The sequence below is a fragment of the Euprymna scolopes genome, chromosome 33, assembly GCF_053919585.1.
Source record: "Euprymna scolopes isolate OS-2025 chromosome 33, ASM5391958v1, whole genome shotgun sequence".
NCBI classification, from domain to species: domain Eukaryota; kingdom Metazoa; phylum Mollusca; class Cephalopoda; order Sepiida; family Sepiolidae; genus Euprymna; species Euprymna scolopes.
The window spans coordinates 9,997,636-10,011,237 of NC_136514.1; the positions used below are offsets into that span (position 1 = coordinate 9,997,636).

The following is a 13,602-nucleotide window of genomic DNA, read 5'->3' on the forward strand; positions in this document are numbered from 1 at the left end:
AGAGTCGTCAATCTGATAGGTCCTGAACTGTCATCTAAACTTCAGCCTCTTCCCCATCGATGAAATGTTGTATCCCTCTGCCTGTTCTACAAGTACTTTAACGGTGCTTGCTCTGACAAACTGCAATCACTTGTACCCCCTCGACGTAAATACCCCGACAAACCCGACAAGCAACTAAATCCCACCCCTTCACAGTAGAGATCCCTAGATGTAAAAGAGCCTTCTACTCCAATAGTTTCTTCCCCAGAACCGCTAGTCTTTGGAATTCCCTTCCGGGTCTCTGCTTCCCCAACTGTACTGACATGCAGAAGTTCAAGTGTAACGTGAACCGATGTCTTGCTGCTCAACTCCCTACATAGTACCCCTGTAGCTTATGTCCCTGATAGTAACCCCCTACATTAAAGTGGCAACGTGGCTTGTTTTGGGATGAAAATGTAATAAAAAAAAAAAAAATTAGGAAAAGTAAATTAGAGTAAAAACCTTTTTGTATGATTTGGAGTGTTTGGACTATTATTACCATCTTGGTTGTTTGTTTGAAAAACAAAACATTTTCTACCATTATGCACCTGAAGATGGTCGGTGGTTACATCGGCCAAAACGTTGTGGAAAACAAAAGCAATTAAGATGCGACTAATAATCCAAACAATCCAAATAATCCAAACAGGGATTATCTCCTCTTTCCAAGTCTGATTAGGATCAGCTAAATAAGGCCAAATTGAATGAAAAGCCAATCATGATTTTCTTATAGATGGGATTGTCTTCCGGAGAGAAGTTATTTTTTTTCTTTGGAGAATTCGTTCTATGAATAAAAGTACTTGATTGCAAGAGTGCTGCAATTATTTCCAACGCATTTGATTATGTTGCGGCTGAGGTTGATGATAAATAGGACTATCAAAATATCATCTTGTCTCGACCTTTTTGGGGAGAGAGAGGGGTTGTTTGTTTTTTTTTTGTCTTCCTTTTGCATTATTTTATCACGTAAAAAAAAAAAAAACGGTCAAATAAGCTGTATTCTACAATCTTGCTCAAAGCAAGAACTCTTTTCTATCACCATTGTAAAGAACTTTTCTTCCACTGTGCACTTGAAACCAAATAAAATTTGATCATGTGTTGACAAAAATAATTTGTAAATTTTCTCGAAAAAATATTTTCTATACTTTCACCTAACAATGGTTTTTATAAAAAATCATTCACCTTTTTTTATAAAAAGAACTTCTGTTTATAAAAGGTGTATAGAGTTTCTATCATAGTCTTAAAAAAACTTTATACTTCTTTTTTATATTACCCTTTATACAATAGGATACTTCTTTATCTTAGAATTCGATATAATTCTCCCTAACAACATCAATATTTTCATTGATTTATTTCGTTCCTGCTAAATCTCATGTTAAACGTCGCATTCCCATTATGTTACCTAGCATCTTCTCTACTCTTCTGATGAGAAGCATTAGGCTCCGAAATACCTTGGTATAAAGAGTTCCCTCTATCCCCCAACTAAATGTTTGTGACTTCATTTTCCACTCTTATTGTTCCTATATATATATATATATATATATATATATATATATATATATATATAAAGGAGATTAGAACAATAGTCTAAAGAGCTGAGTGTATTTTATTTCTTATGAAACGGATTTTTAATTTAATTATAATTTGATTTTGAAATTTTAAATTATCAATCACATTACTTAATATATATATATATATATATATATATATATATATATATATATATAAAATTCAAACACGGTAGTGTTTGAATATATGCTTAAGTGGAAATTTTAGTCATTTAGAACTGCTTTAAAGCTTCACCACTCACTCATTTTCTGACCAAATTTCAAACAATTATTACAGTTTATAGATCACTTTCTCAGCTATATTGTGAAATGTTTTTTCAATTTTCGTTCAGGAAAACAAAAGTTATGATGAATTTATTGGTGTTCAAAATCGTTAAAAAATGTAAGGAAGTGAGCAGCGTTTTTTCTGACTGGTTTTCATAGCAACCACGTCGCTTCAGCAACTAGTGTTGCTACTAATTCACCGCTCTCGCGAAAAGAGAAGCAACAAGTGAAACAGAGAAAATGAAAGCAGACGAGTGCCGTACATTGTTTTACATATGTATGTTATGTTTATGGGGGCGAAAAACTAAAACTGAAATTAAACAAAAAACAAGTGAATTTACTGGAAGCCTGGAAAAATCATGGATTACAATAGAAAAATGCGAGCATGTAAAATAATATGGTTAAGCTTAAACATGGAAAAGAAAAGGACAACCTATTCTAGTAAAAAATATAATAAATCTATAACTTAAAATATTTCATCATTAAGAATTTTTTTTCAATTCAATTTAACATTATATAATTAATTCTTAATGCTGTAATATTTTAAATTATAAATTTATCATATTTTTTACTAGAATAACTTGTGTTTTTTTCCATGTTTAAGCTTAATCATATTACTTTTCATACTCGCATTTTTCTATTGTAATATATATATATATAAGCAAAAATCACTCTCTTGATTGCACCTTTTTATTTTTCGATTTTCCTAATGATGTATTTAGTGTTGAAATAAAAACAATAACGCCAGATGACCAAAGTTAAGATATGATTGATACATATGGACATATGTATCATGAACTTTTTTTTTATTCTTCCTTGAATCTTCATCAGGTGAAAAAGCAAATGAACGAAAATGTAAAGAGTTTCGAGTATTCATTTAAACTTAACATACAATCAATAATATTGCCCAAGAAACCAGTATTAATATTTTAAAATGCTGAACATATTACAATTTTATCTTGTGATGCTAATACGGGCATCACAAAATTTCAAAGTTAAAAACGTTCTCTCTAAGTGACTTCATATGGCCATTTCACAGCTACCTTTTCTTCAGCTTTTTTTGTTCACTTGCTTTTTCGTCTGCTGATGATTCGATACAGAATTGAAAACCCTCTCGTCGATTTCGATGTATGAGCTCCGCCATAATAACTAAGTTGTTCCGAAATTCACATGATTTGTTCATAGTGGCGAAGGCTTTGTGCAGACCAACCACAATTTTAGGTACTGCCTAATCTCCATCAGTGCAATGGCTACCGTGGACAGAACAGACAGTAGACTTCAGGTTTTACATCAGTTTCTTTCCTTCTCCTAGATGCTTGTCTTAATGAAGACTGGGGATGCATCTCTCCCACTGGATTAAACGTGCCCCCAGATACCTGAAAATTTCTATGTCTTGACACGGTACACACAGCACCTAGCCTTTCCAAATGGTCACTCATCTGGTATTGGCCAGACTCATCGTAGCTTAACTTTGGTGATCTGGCAAGAACCAGTGCATTGACGTGGTTGCACCGTGTGTGTGTGTGTATATATATATATATATATATATATATATATATACATATATATATATATATATAATTCATACTACTTAGGATATTAGTTATATATAAATAAATAACACAAACATCTCATTTAGATAGCTCAATAGTGCAATACTAGAGCTATAAATATTTCCTAAAGATACCACTTTACAAGGATCAGAAACTAATATTGTTGCTCATTTTCCAAATGTTAAACTTTTATTGCTACAGCTTTTTCAACCTAATGTTTGCATACAAGTATATAATAGTTCATTAACAATAATTTTGAACAACTGGTTAATCTCATCAGTGCATAAAAAACAATTTTCCAAAGTTTTCACATGTAATGCGCCAAGAAAATATTAACATTTTATAATTAATTACACTTGCCTTTTGCATCTCCTCAACATTTGTATGAGTAGCGACTTATTTCTTTGTTTGTTTTTGACTATATATATATATATATATATATATATATATATATATATATATATATATATATATATTTATATATTAGAAGAATACCTGTCCTAAGATGGGTAAAATTAATTCCTCAAACAGAACAGTTTACACCAATTCCATGTCTCCTTACATAGATAAAAATCATTATATATAATGATACTAGACCTTATATCTAGAAACCTTTTTCAAATTTAATGCAAAATCCATTAGATATTTTTGTATTTTAGAAAAACGTCTAAAATTTAAGGATGAATCTTAAAGCGTTTCTCTGGTCTGGTGGCGAGCTTAGAAAGAAAAATAATTCAGTATAAAGTCGTTTGCAATTTTTTCTAGATTGAATTTTAAAAAGTTCGATTTAGTTTTCCCTTAAACATCGTATTGATAATAAACTAGCAGAACCTGTGGAAATTCCACGGTAGTTGAAACTTTTCAAATGAATAAAAAAATGAAATAAAACAAATAACGACAAATTTAAAACAATTTGTAGAAAATTCTTTTTACCCTTTTAAGCTAAAAAGAATTGATTTAAAAAAATTTTTTTTTTTTTTTTTTTTTTTTTTTCAATGAAAATTCAACCCACAACATTTTTTTTGTTTTTTTTCTGAATAATTTTTTATATTAAAATTATAAAGGGGAACAGATGTCAATTCACTTGCACTTTTCCTTTTAATTTTAAAAAGCAATAATAATAAAAAAAACTTAGTTTCCTCTCAGCATGGCATTTTTTTAAATCATAAAATAAAATAGCCAATTTGACACTGTAAACAGACAGTCATGTTTTTTTGGAAAATTTTTTGAGACAAAATGGTTATAATGATTTTTAATTGATAGAGAACGACTGTAAAGTGAGGTAATTCGTTTCTCATTAATTATTGTTTGTGATGATGATGTTTTTTGTGACACTGAACGTAAGGACAAGTAAATTAATATTTACATTTTAAAAATAACTCGATGCTTATTTATCAAAATTATGTATAGGCGAGAAACACGGATGCAATTTTCAGAAATATTTAGAATTTCCAAATAGAGGGTGAGAGCGAACAAATAGAGGAGATAGTGGGAAAATGGAGAATGGGTGGGTGAGTGAGGAGGAGAGAAAAGGTCTATTATGACATCATATGAGTTTAAAGCATTTGTACATTTTAAAAAAAAAAATTAATAATTTATATAAAATATACTGACCCAACGGGTCACAAATTTTTAATCTTTTGTCTTACTCTTGCGCTATAATTCTTTTTATAAGCATTGAAAATTATTCAATTTGAATGCAAAATGTCCCCATTAAATCTTCTCAGTCGAAATAGTCCTCATAAAAATGTCTCCGTTGTAATAAATGTTGTAAAAGGTTTAAACTAGCAATTATTTATTATGGCCTTCGATGGCCTTAAGCAATTTTAATGTCTGTCCGTTACGTAGAAATGATGTGGATCATCTAAAAATAAAGGTATTAACATTTTTTATTTTAAAACCCAAGAATGCTCATAAATATGTTTGTCTAATATATAAAGTAAAGTAAGATTTTCCCCTATTTGATAAGCTTACTCTACCCAAAAGCCAGGTGGCAAGGCATAGAAGGATGGAACTCCTATGCACCACCCATGTGGCGTAACTCAGTCGAACAGGTACTGGCCGTTCATGACCCTTCATCTGTCGAGCTGATTGTCAAGAATGGATTCTTGACCCCTACTTTCTACCCAAGTCTCCAAGCAACCGAAACAGCAAGTGGACTCATCCTCATCAATATAAGTATGATTAAAGAAAATTGGAAGGTTCTACTTATAGACACTAGCGATAGGAATGGACCAATCAAATGGAGCCATGTTCTGCAATCAGCCAATCAGAAACCAGAATTGCTCCATAAAAATATTGGATCTTTAAAAATTCCTGCACATAATTTTTTGGGTCCACACAACAAAGATCTTTTGTTCTTTACCTGCAAAATTTTAAAGTCCAAGACTTCTACAAATCAGCTACCCACCGAAAACTGTTTTCCATCTCCAAGACTTATAAAGATAAGCTATCCATTGGAAACACTATTTTGAAATTAAACATAGCTTTCAATTCAAAAGTTATAATGTTTATGTACATTAAAAAGGACTTCAATGAGTTGGTTAGTGTTTTGTTTTTTTGTTTTTTTTTTTGTAAATCCTACAAATTCGTTTGTAGATTATTTTCTTTTGCATGTGTCTAGTTTGTCAACAAATAGTCAATGATCAATGAGCAATAGTTCCTATTTAACCTAGAGATAGTCAAGGGTTAAAGTGTACCAGAGAGTAGTGATGATAAATATACTGAGGACATTGCCAGGGCTGCTGCAAAGAAGGTGTGCCTCTTCTACAGAGCTAAAAGATTACTCACATATGAGAGTATCCTAGCCAGCATTTGTTCAGAGATGGAGTATTATTGCCACATCTGGGCTGTTGCATCTGTCACTAGGCTCTCACTTAGGCGGGATCAAAAAGAGTCTCAAATCTAATAATTTTCCCCTCTGATGAGCAGCAAAATCTTACCTCTTCATTGTTGAATCTGGGAAGATTTTCTCATTACTTTGCTTTATAAATGCTCTAAATATTTTTTTTTTTTAAATGTGTATATCTTTTATCCAAGTCAAGATGAAAAAACGAGTATAGCAGCTTTGTGTGTCTTGTGTTGTTTTTGACTTTAGATACATAGACACAAAGACAACACCCACCCACCCACCCACCCACAGAGAAACGGGTTTCATTTATATAGTAGACTAACAGACAAACTCGGCGTTGCCCGGTATTAAACGTAACATTAAATTCCTTTAAAAAAAAAAAAAAAAAAAAAAAGAAACTGAGACAAGTGCATGCGAACATTGTCTTTTCTAAACAGTTCCCCTCTTTTAAGAAAAACACAAAAAAAAAACACGAGCCAAGATCGAAACCAAAACCTAAAGACAGTGAGTCCAGTATGATAACCATTAGGCCAACTTGCCACGAGCTTTAAAAGATGTTTTCAAACCTATTTATTTTTAACTTAATGAACCTGTCACGTGAATGATTCACGCATGTGCATCCGTGAAACAGTTAAGAATTTTTGTTCCTTTTCTCCACATTAAAAAACGACCCTGGTGTCTCTGTCCTGTGGGGAGGCATTGTAAATAGGAACAAACAGATAAAAATGCGGTCACCCCCACGTACCAAGTTTTCAATTTTCACCCCTAGGCAGCTCTTTTTACGGATGAAAACCAATTAAAAAGATTTCCACATGTCTGAATACCTTACATATCAAATTTAATGTCTGTAGATCAAAAATTCATTGAGTATATAGGTTGAGTTTTCCTCACACACACATACATTCTCACTTTTATACATATACTAGCAGGCCGCCCGGCGTTGCCCAGTCGTACGCATAAATATTATATTTTAATTAATACATAAACTGAAACGTGCATGCGAGTATTGTTCTTGTCTAAACCGTTCACTTCTTGTAAGTAAAAATTTTAAAAAAATACCCGAGCTGAGATCGAAATTAAAATCTAGACAGTGAGTCAAGTACGATAACCATTAGGACAGCGTGACACGACATTTAGAGGTGTTTTTAAACTACTTATTCTTAACATAAGGAATCTGTCACGTGAACGATTCCCGCATGCGCATTCGTGAAACAAACAGATAAGAATCCGATGACCTCCCACATACCAAGTTTTCAATTTTGACCTCTTAGCAGCCGTTTTTTTTTTTTCTGGGTGAAAACCGATTAACATGTTTTCCAGAAGTCTGAATACCCTATATACCAAATTGTAAGTCTGTAGATCAAAAATTCGTTGAGTATATAGGTTGAGAAGTGCCCCCCCCCCCACATTCTCACTTTTATAGATATAGTAGATATGAACAAACTAAAAGATAGAAACATGTTTAAATAGATAGTTGCAGGATTAGATAGAAAAAGACTAAGGTGGACGTGTATATAGGAAGCGGTTAGAGATGCATGTATATAAAGAAAAAAAGAGAAGGATGGGGAAACTGCGTGCCGATAAAATCATTGAAAGTGATGTAGAGAGAAAGGTTTTGGAAATCGATAAAACCAGTGAAAGTGATTTCCAGATAAAAGGCGAATAGATCGAGATTCTCGAAATGATTAAAACGATTGAATTTTTCACAGTACATTTTTTTTCCTCCCAATTGTGAGAATCTTTGGGTTGATAACGGATAACGCTAAACTTATCTACAAAGACACAGCTAAAAAAAAAAAAGAACGGAAACAAAACTCGTTCTGCATGATAAAATGTATTGTAATTTCATGATTGCAGTTATCTGAAGAGGTTTAATAAAAAGATAACATTCTTAATACCATTTCTCGCTGTATTTCATTAATTGATTCATTTCAGTGGAATTAAGTAATTACAAAATAAAAAGAGAAGCGAAATTATTAATATTTGATCAGCTAAATCTTTTAGATTGAGTCATCAATATTCAATGCACTCAGAGTGAGCAAGCCTCCGCCAAGTCTCTGCAATACCCCGCCTGGCTGATTTTATTATTACAAAAAAAAAAAGAAGCGAAATTATTAATATTTGATCAGCTAAATCTTTTAGATTGAATCAGCAATATAAAAATGCACTCAGAGAGAGTAGACCTTCGCCAAGTCTCAGCAATACCCCACCTGACAGACTCGTCGTTTATCAAGAGTCCTTTTTTTCTAGTGTGTACCTTATGCTAAATAGTTATTATAAACTAAGTTTCTGTTGAAGAAGTTTCCGTCTGTGAAATACAATACCGCAAAGCTTCTTTCCAGATGATTATAATTTTGGAAATAGGGTACGATTATGAATATCTCCAGTATCAAATAAGCCTTATACACTGAAATTTACTTTATGTATGAAAACCAAAGAGGGGAGATATAACATATGAGAAATATTTGGAATCAAGTCTCCCCTTGTTGTTATTTCAGATCATTTGAAACCATAGCAAGTTTCAGTCTCCCTCTATTAAGGCCAGATGTTTGGGGGAAATATCAGATATTTTGTAATTCATATGCAAAACTAGTAAAACAAATAATTATGATTGAAACATTTTATGGCTGTAAAAAATGCCAAAAATAGGCTCTGGATGATGGATGATCTCCTAAATGTGCAACCTTAAGGGCTAATGTCACATAGCCTATTACACAATCCAAGTCATTTCATTTCCAACGAACCTTCATTTGTTAAATTCTGATCAAATGTCGCTGAGATTTGGAACTCATAAAATTGCCAAAAAAGGTGGTGTATATATATATGGATATATCTATACTGGTAGCCTAGTTGAATATTGAAATGTTCATATCTTTGGTTCTATGGGACAAGACTACATAAAATTTGCAGGCTTTTTGAAGATTATAATACTATTCTATGGTTAAAATTTTATTACAATTGGTGAAAGAAAACCTATATTTTCAAGCCAATAAAATATGCTCAAATTTGCCTACATTTATTTATATATATATATATATATATATATATATATATATATAGTGTCCTGCAAGCCAGCTTCAGTTTTGCTGCTTCGGTTGTCTCCCTTACAGCCATGCCAGGCCACTTATATATATATATATATTTATGCAGACATAAGTAAAAACATATCTTATAGATATTTATCTACCTAATGTTTGTTTATTTCATCATTAATAATGCTTGTTTGTTTTGTTTTATAGCTTTTTAACGATGAAGCCAACATATCAGAGTTCTGCTAACCCAGGTGATGACTAGATGTAGTGCCAACCAGCTTCAACATCGCTCCCTGCTCTCTTTTAATTCTGAGTTGTATTCTATTGGTAAGTAAGATATTTTATTTTCCTCTATTTTGAGAATTCTTCCTCTTATTCCTGCCAGTAGATCTGAGCTGGGCTTGTCTGGCGATATTTACCATTTTTGTTTTCTCTTCCCTCTTGACTATCCGTTGTGGACAAGTTAGGATCTCAAAGAAAGAAACAACTCGTTATTTAGTGGATACGAAAAATATAGAAGGGCAAGCAAATCCAAAATAACAAAGTGGTTGTACGTCAGTCCGACTGCCAAGTTTGTATAACTTCTGCATGACTCTAGGAAGCATATTCTCTCGGTTTTTATACTAAGTTGGTTGGTTGTTTTTGTTTTTTGGGTTATTTCATGCGGAATCCAAAGATTTTGAAGAACAATTTTTTAATATAATATATTTGTTTTCAGGTCAGTTTCTATTTAACCCATAGTTGAGACCCTAACAGGTACTACCACTCCGGGTCAGTGGACCTAGGAGCAATGGTAATTAAAGGGAGGCTTCACATTCCCCAAAGCCCGCAAGCTGGGGCCTCACCACTGGATATAGTTTTAGGTCATATCAAGGATCTTTATACTAAGTGTTCATTGTTATTCGTAAGATAGGCACCACAACACTAGTACTATATATTTTTCAAGTCTTCCATCATTTAGACCAGAACTCTTCAAAGTACCGCCCATTGACCAGATCCAGTCTGCCAAGATCTTTAGTCCGACCCACAGAGCTCTCATGGAAAATGTAAAAAATATTTAAGAAAAAATTTTGTTCGATCGAAATGTGTGAAAATAGTGTGGCGATTTTTCTTTTTGTTCATAAAATGATTAATCAATGCCTTCGTTTAATGTAATTGTGTAGCAAGGGTTGAGCAATCACCAACCTCACCTCTCCTGAATAAGCATTGCTTGAGTCCAGTGGAAAGAAGTCCAGGTTTTTTATAAAAAAGATTAAAAGATCTTTAATCCGGCCCAGAAATCTTTCATAGAAAATGTAAAAAAAAAAAAAAAGGTTGGGGTTTACTTAATGAAGTTGATAAACTATTGCAATCGAACATTTGTGACAGACCTCCTCTTCCTCCCATGGTTAAATATTGACCGCCAATGCCGAAAGGTGTATTGATGGACGATTATTATAATTGTCATTAATATTTATAAGTATAGAATCCCAGAAAGAATGTTATCATAGAAAAATAAACATTTACAGATAAAATTATATTTTAATAGAAAAGAATGTTAGAACATAAACAAAATATGTGACAATTCATGTCTTTGATCACATGGAGTTAATGGTGTAACCAGAGGTCTTGAAAGACACCTATCAATGGGAATCAGAGAGCGCAGATGTGGTCAGTCAGAGAGAGAAAGATGGTGGTGGACAGTAATGGCTCCGAGTAGGGAAAAATGTTGATAGTAAAAGTCTAGGACCAGCGTTTCAGCTTTCCAATGGGGAAACATCCGGAATTAAGCTGCTGTAAATATCACCAAGGCTTTGAGTTGTATGAATCTTCATTTTCTCAGACGTGTCAAATCAAGATTAAACCCAAGATGAACAAGGTATGTTTTCCCATTGGCTGATGTAAAACCCCAGAAACTATTATTTGTCCTTTAATGTTATAATTGTTATATGTCCTGTTTAAACAATCACTAGACGATCAACAGGCACATTCATATATCGAACCTTAATATATCAATATGTTAATAAATAAACATCATATTTTTTTTTTAATTCCATTTTCACCCCAAACAGGTTCCACTTTGAAGTTGGGGGCTACTATCGGGGACATAAGTTGCAGGGGTATTATGAAGGGAGATAAATAGCAAGATGTCTGTTCGCATTATACTTGAACTTCTGCATATCAGTACAGTTGGGAAAGCAGAATCCCGGAAGGGAGTTCCAAAGTTTAGCAGTTCTGGGGAAGAAACTATTGGAGTAGAAGGCTTTCTTACACCTAAGGATCTCTACTGTGAAGGCGTGGGATTTAGCTGCTTGTCAGGTTTGTCGGGGATATTCACGCTGAGGGGTACAAGTACTTGTAGTTCGTCAGAGCATTTACCATTAAAGTACTCGCAGAACAGGCAGAGGGATGCAACATTTCGTTGATGGGACAGAGGCTGAAGCCTAGATGACAGTTCAAGACCTATCAGGTTGGCGATTCTCTTTTGAACCCTGTCAAGAAGTGAGAGACAAATAGCAGATGCACCAGCCCAAATGTGACAACAATACTCCATAAATGGGGGAATGGTGGCCTTTTAGAGGTACATGATACTTTCAGGTGTAAGTAGTTTTCTAGCACGGTAGAGAGAGCCCACCATCTTCACAGCAGCCTTGGCAATGCTCTCAATGTATCTATTCCAGTTCATATTCCCTGTAAACATTAGGCCGAGGAGTTTAAAAGAAGTACTTTCGGGTAATGTGTTCTTGGCCATTGCTATTGGTGGTAGAAAAGGTTACTTGTAGTTATTGAAGGAAACAAGCTTAGTCTTGGTAGCATTGAATGTGGCCATCCATTTTTGTTCCTATTCCACTACAGATTGGAGGTCATCCTCTAGTATTTCTGCCATTTCCTTTGATATGTGTTCATTTGTTTTCCCCCATGCCTGTTAAAGAGAGTGGTGTCATCAGCAAATATACCCATCTCAGAAACAATTTTATCAGGGAGGTCATTTATGAATATCAGGAGTAATAAAGGTCCAAGGATAGACCCCTGAGGTACTCCCGCATTTATATTTTTTATATGTACGACCGTCGAGGACAACCTGGATTTTTCTCTTACTTAAGAAGGATTTAATTACATTATGTATTCTTCCAGTGATTCCATATGATCTAATTTTTCTTAGAAGACCATCGTGCCATACCCTGTTTACAGAACACGACTATACAACACCATATGATTATCACAGAAATGCACTAATTTCATGCTTCTAAATTTAATGCTATTGTATTATGACAGTGTTGAAATGATTTTCGAATATTAATTTTTTTAACAGGAAATTCTGCACTGATTCAGTAGCAGTTATAAATAACTAGTAGGGATACCCGGCATTACCCGGGGAAAAAGTGTAACATATTTCTATTAAGACTGCTATCTCTCTACCTCTCTCTATCTGCATCTATCTCTTTCTCTCTCTCTCTCTCTTCCTCTAACCTGTATTACCACATCTCTTTTCTGTCCAGCCCATTCCTCTTTCCAGGCATACACACTGACAATTCCTCATGTATAGATTCTTCGAGAAATGAGTCGGAATAAGGAAAGTAACTACTCGATAAAATATTAGTTACTTTGCTTGATTACCTTGAATTAGCTGAAAACCCGATTCACCCTGACCAAATTTGTATCAAAGGTCAAAGCTTTCAGCATCTGGATTTCCAAACGTTAACTATTTTTACCCAAAGATAAGATGCTAATTGTCTTTTGGCAGTCTCTAAATTTAGGTACAAGAAACCATCATTTAAGTAAGTTGCATTATTCTTCTTTAGAGTCATCTGACTACTATTCTTATATTGAGAATTATTTTCACAACGTTTCGGTCAGTGTAACCATCAATCTTCTTCAGGTGCACAAGGTGCCCCCAATAAGTTTCCAGACTTTTTTGTACAGACATTTAAAATTGTTGTAAAAGCTTAAAAATTCAGTATTTTATTGCTGTACGTACTACAAGATGACTGACTAATTTTTATGATTTAAGGTTCAAATGAACAGCTACATCAAGAATTCGAATACACCCTACTAAAAGCCTGAGTGAATTTCAAAAATGCAATCTGGACGATATGCAATAAATTTCTGTTTTATACTTGGAAAAATTGCCACAGAAACGTATGGAATGCTTTAAACTACTTTGGGACCATCTTGCATGAATCGAGCATCAGTTTTTGAGTGCCATAAGAGATTCAAGGAAGGCAGGGATTCTGTTAGGAATGGTGAGAGGTTTGAGAGGAGTAAGGAAGTCAGAACAACAGAGTTGATTGGCCAAATAAAGAATTTCATGGATAAGAACCGTCATATGTCTATAGACAATA

General features: G+C 33.6%; 1 protein-coding gene across 23 annotated transcripts in view; it reads left to right on the forward strand.

Moving 5' to 3' along the window:
• The window catches only part of LOC145258136 (poly(rC)-binding protein 3-like), a 572,684-nt gene that overhangs the window by 165,551 nt on the left and 393,531 nt on the right, over positions 1-13,602 (forward strand). For all 23 annotated transcript variants that reach the window (XM_080115905.1, XM_080115923.1, XM_080115891.1 and 20 more), the window contains exon 2: positions 9,488-9,607. The gene's annotated coding sequence lies outside the window, so the exon portion shown is untranslated. The remainder of the gene's footprint in view (positions 1-9,487; positions 9,608-13,602) is intronic.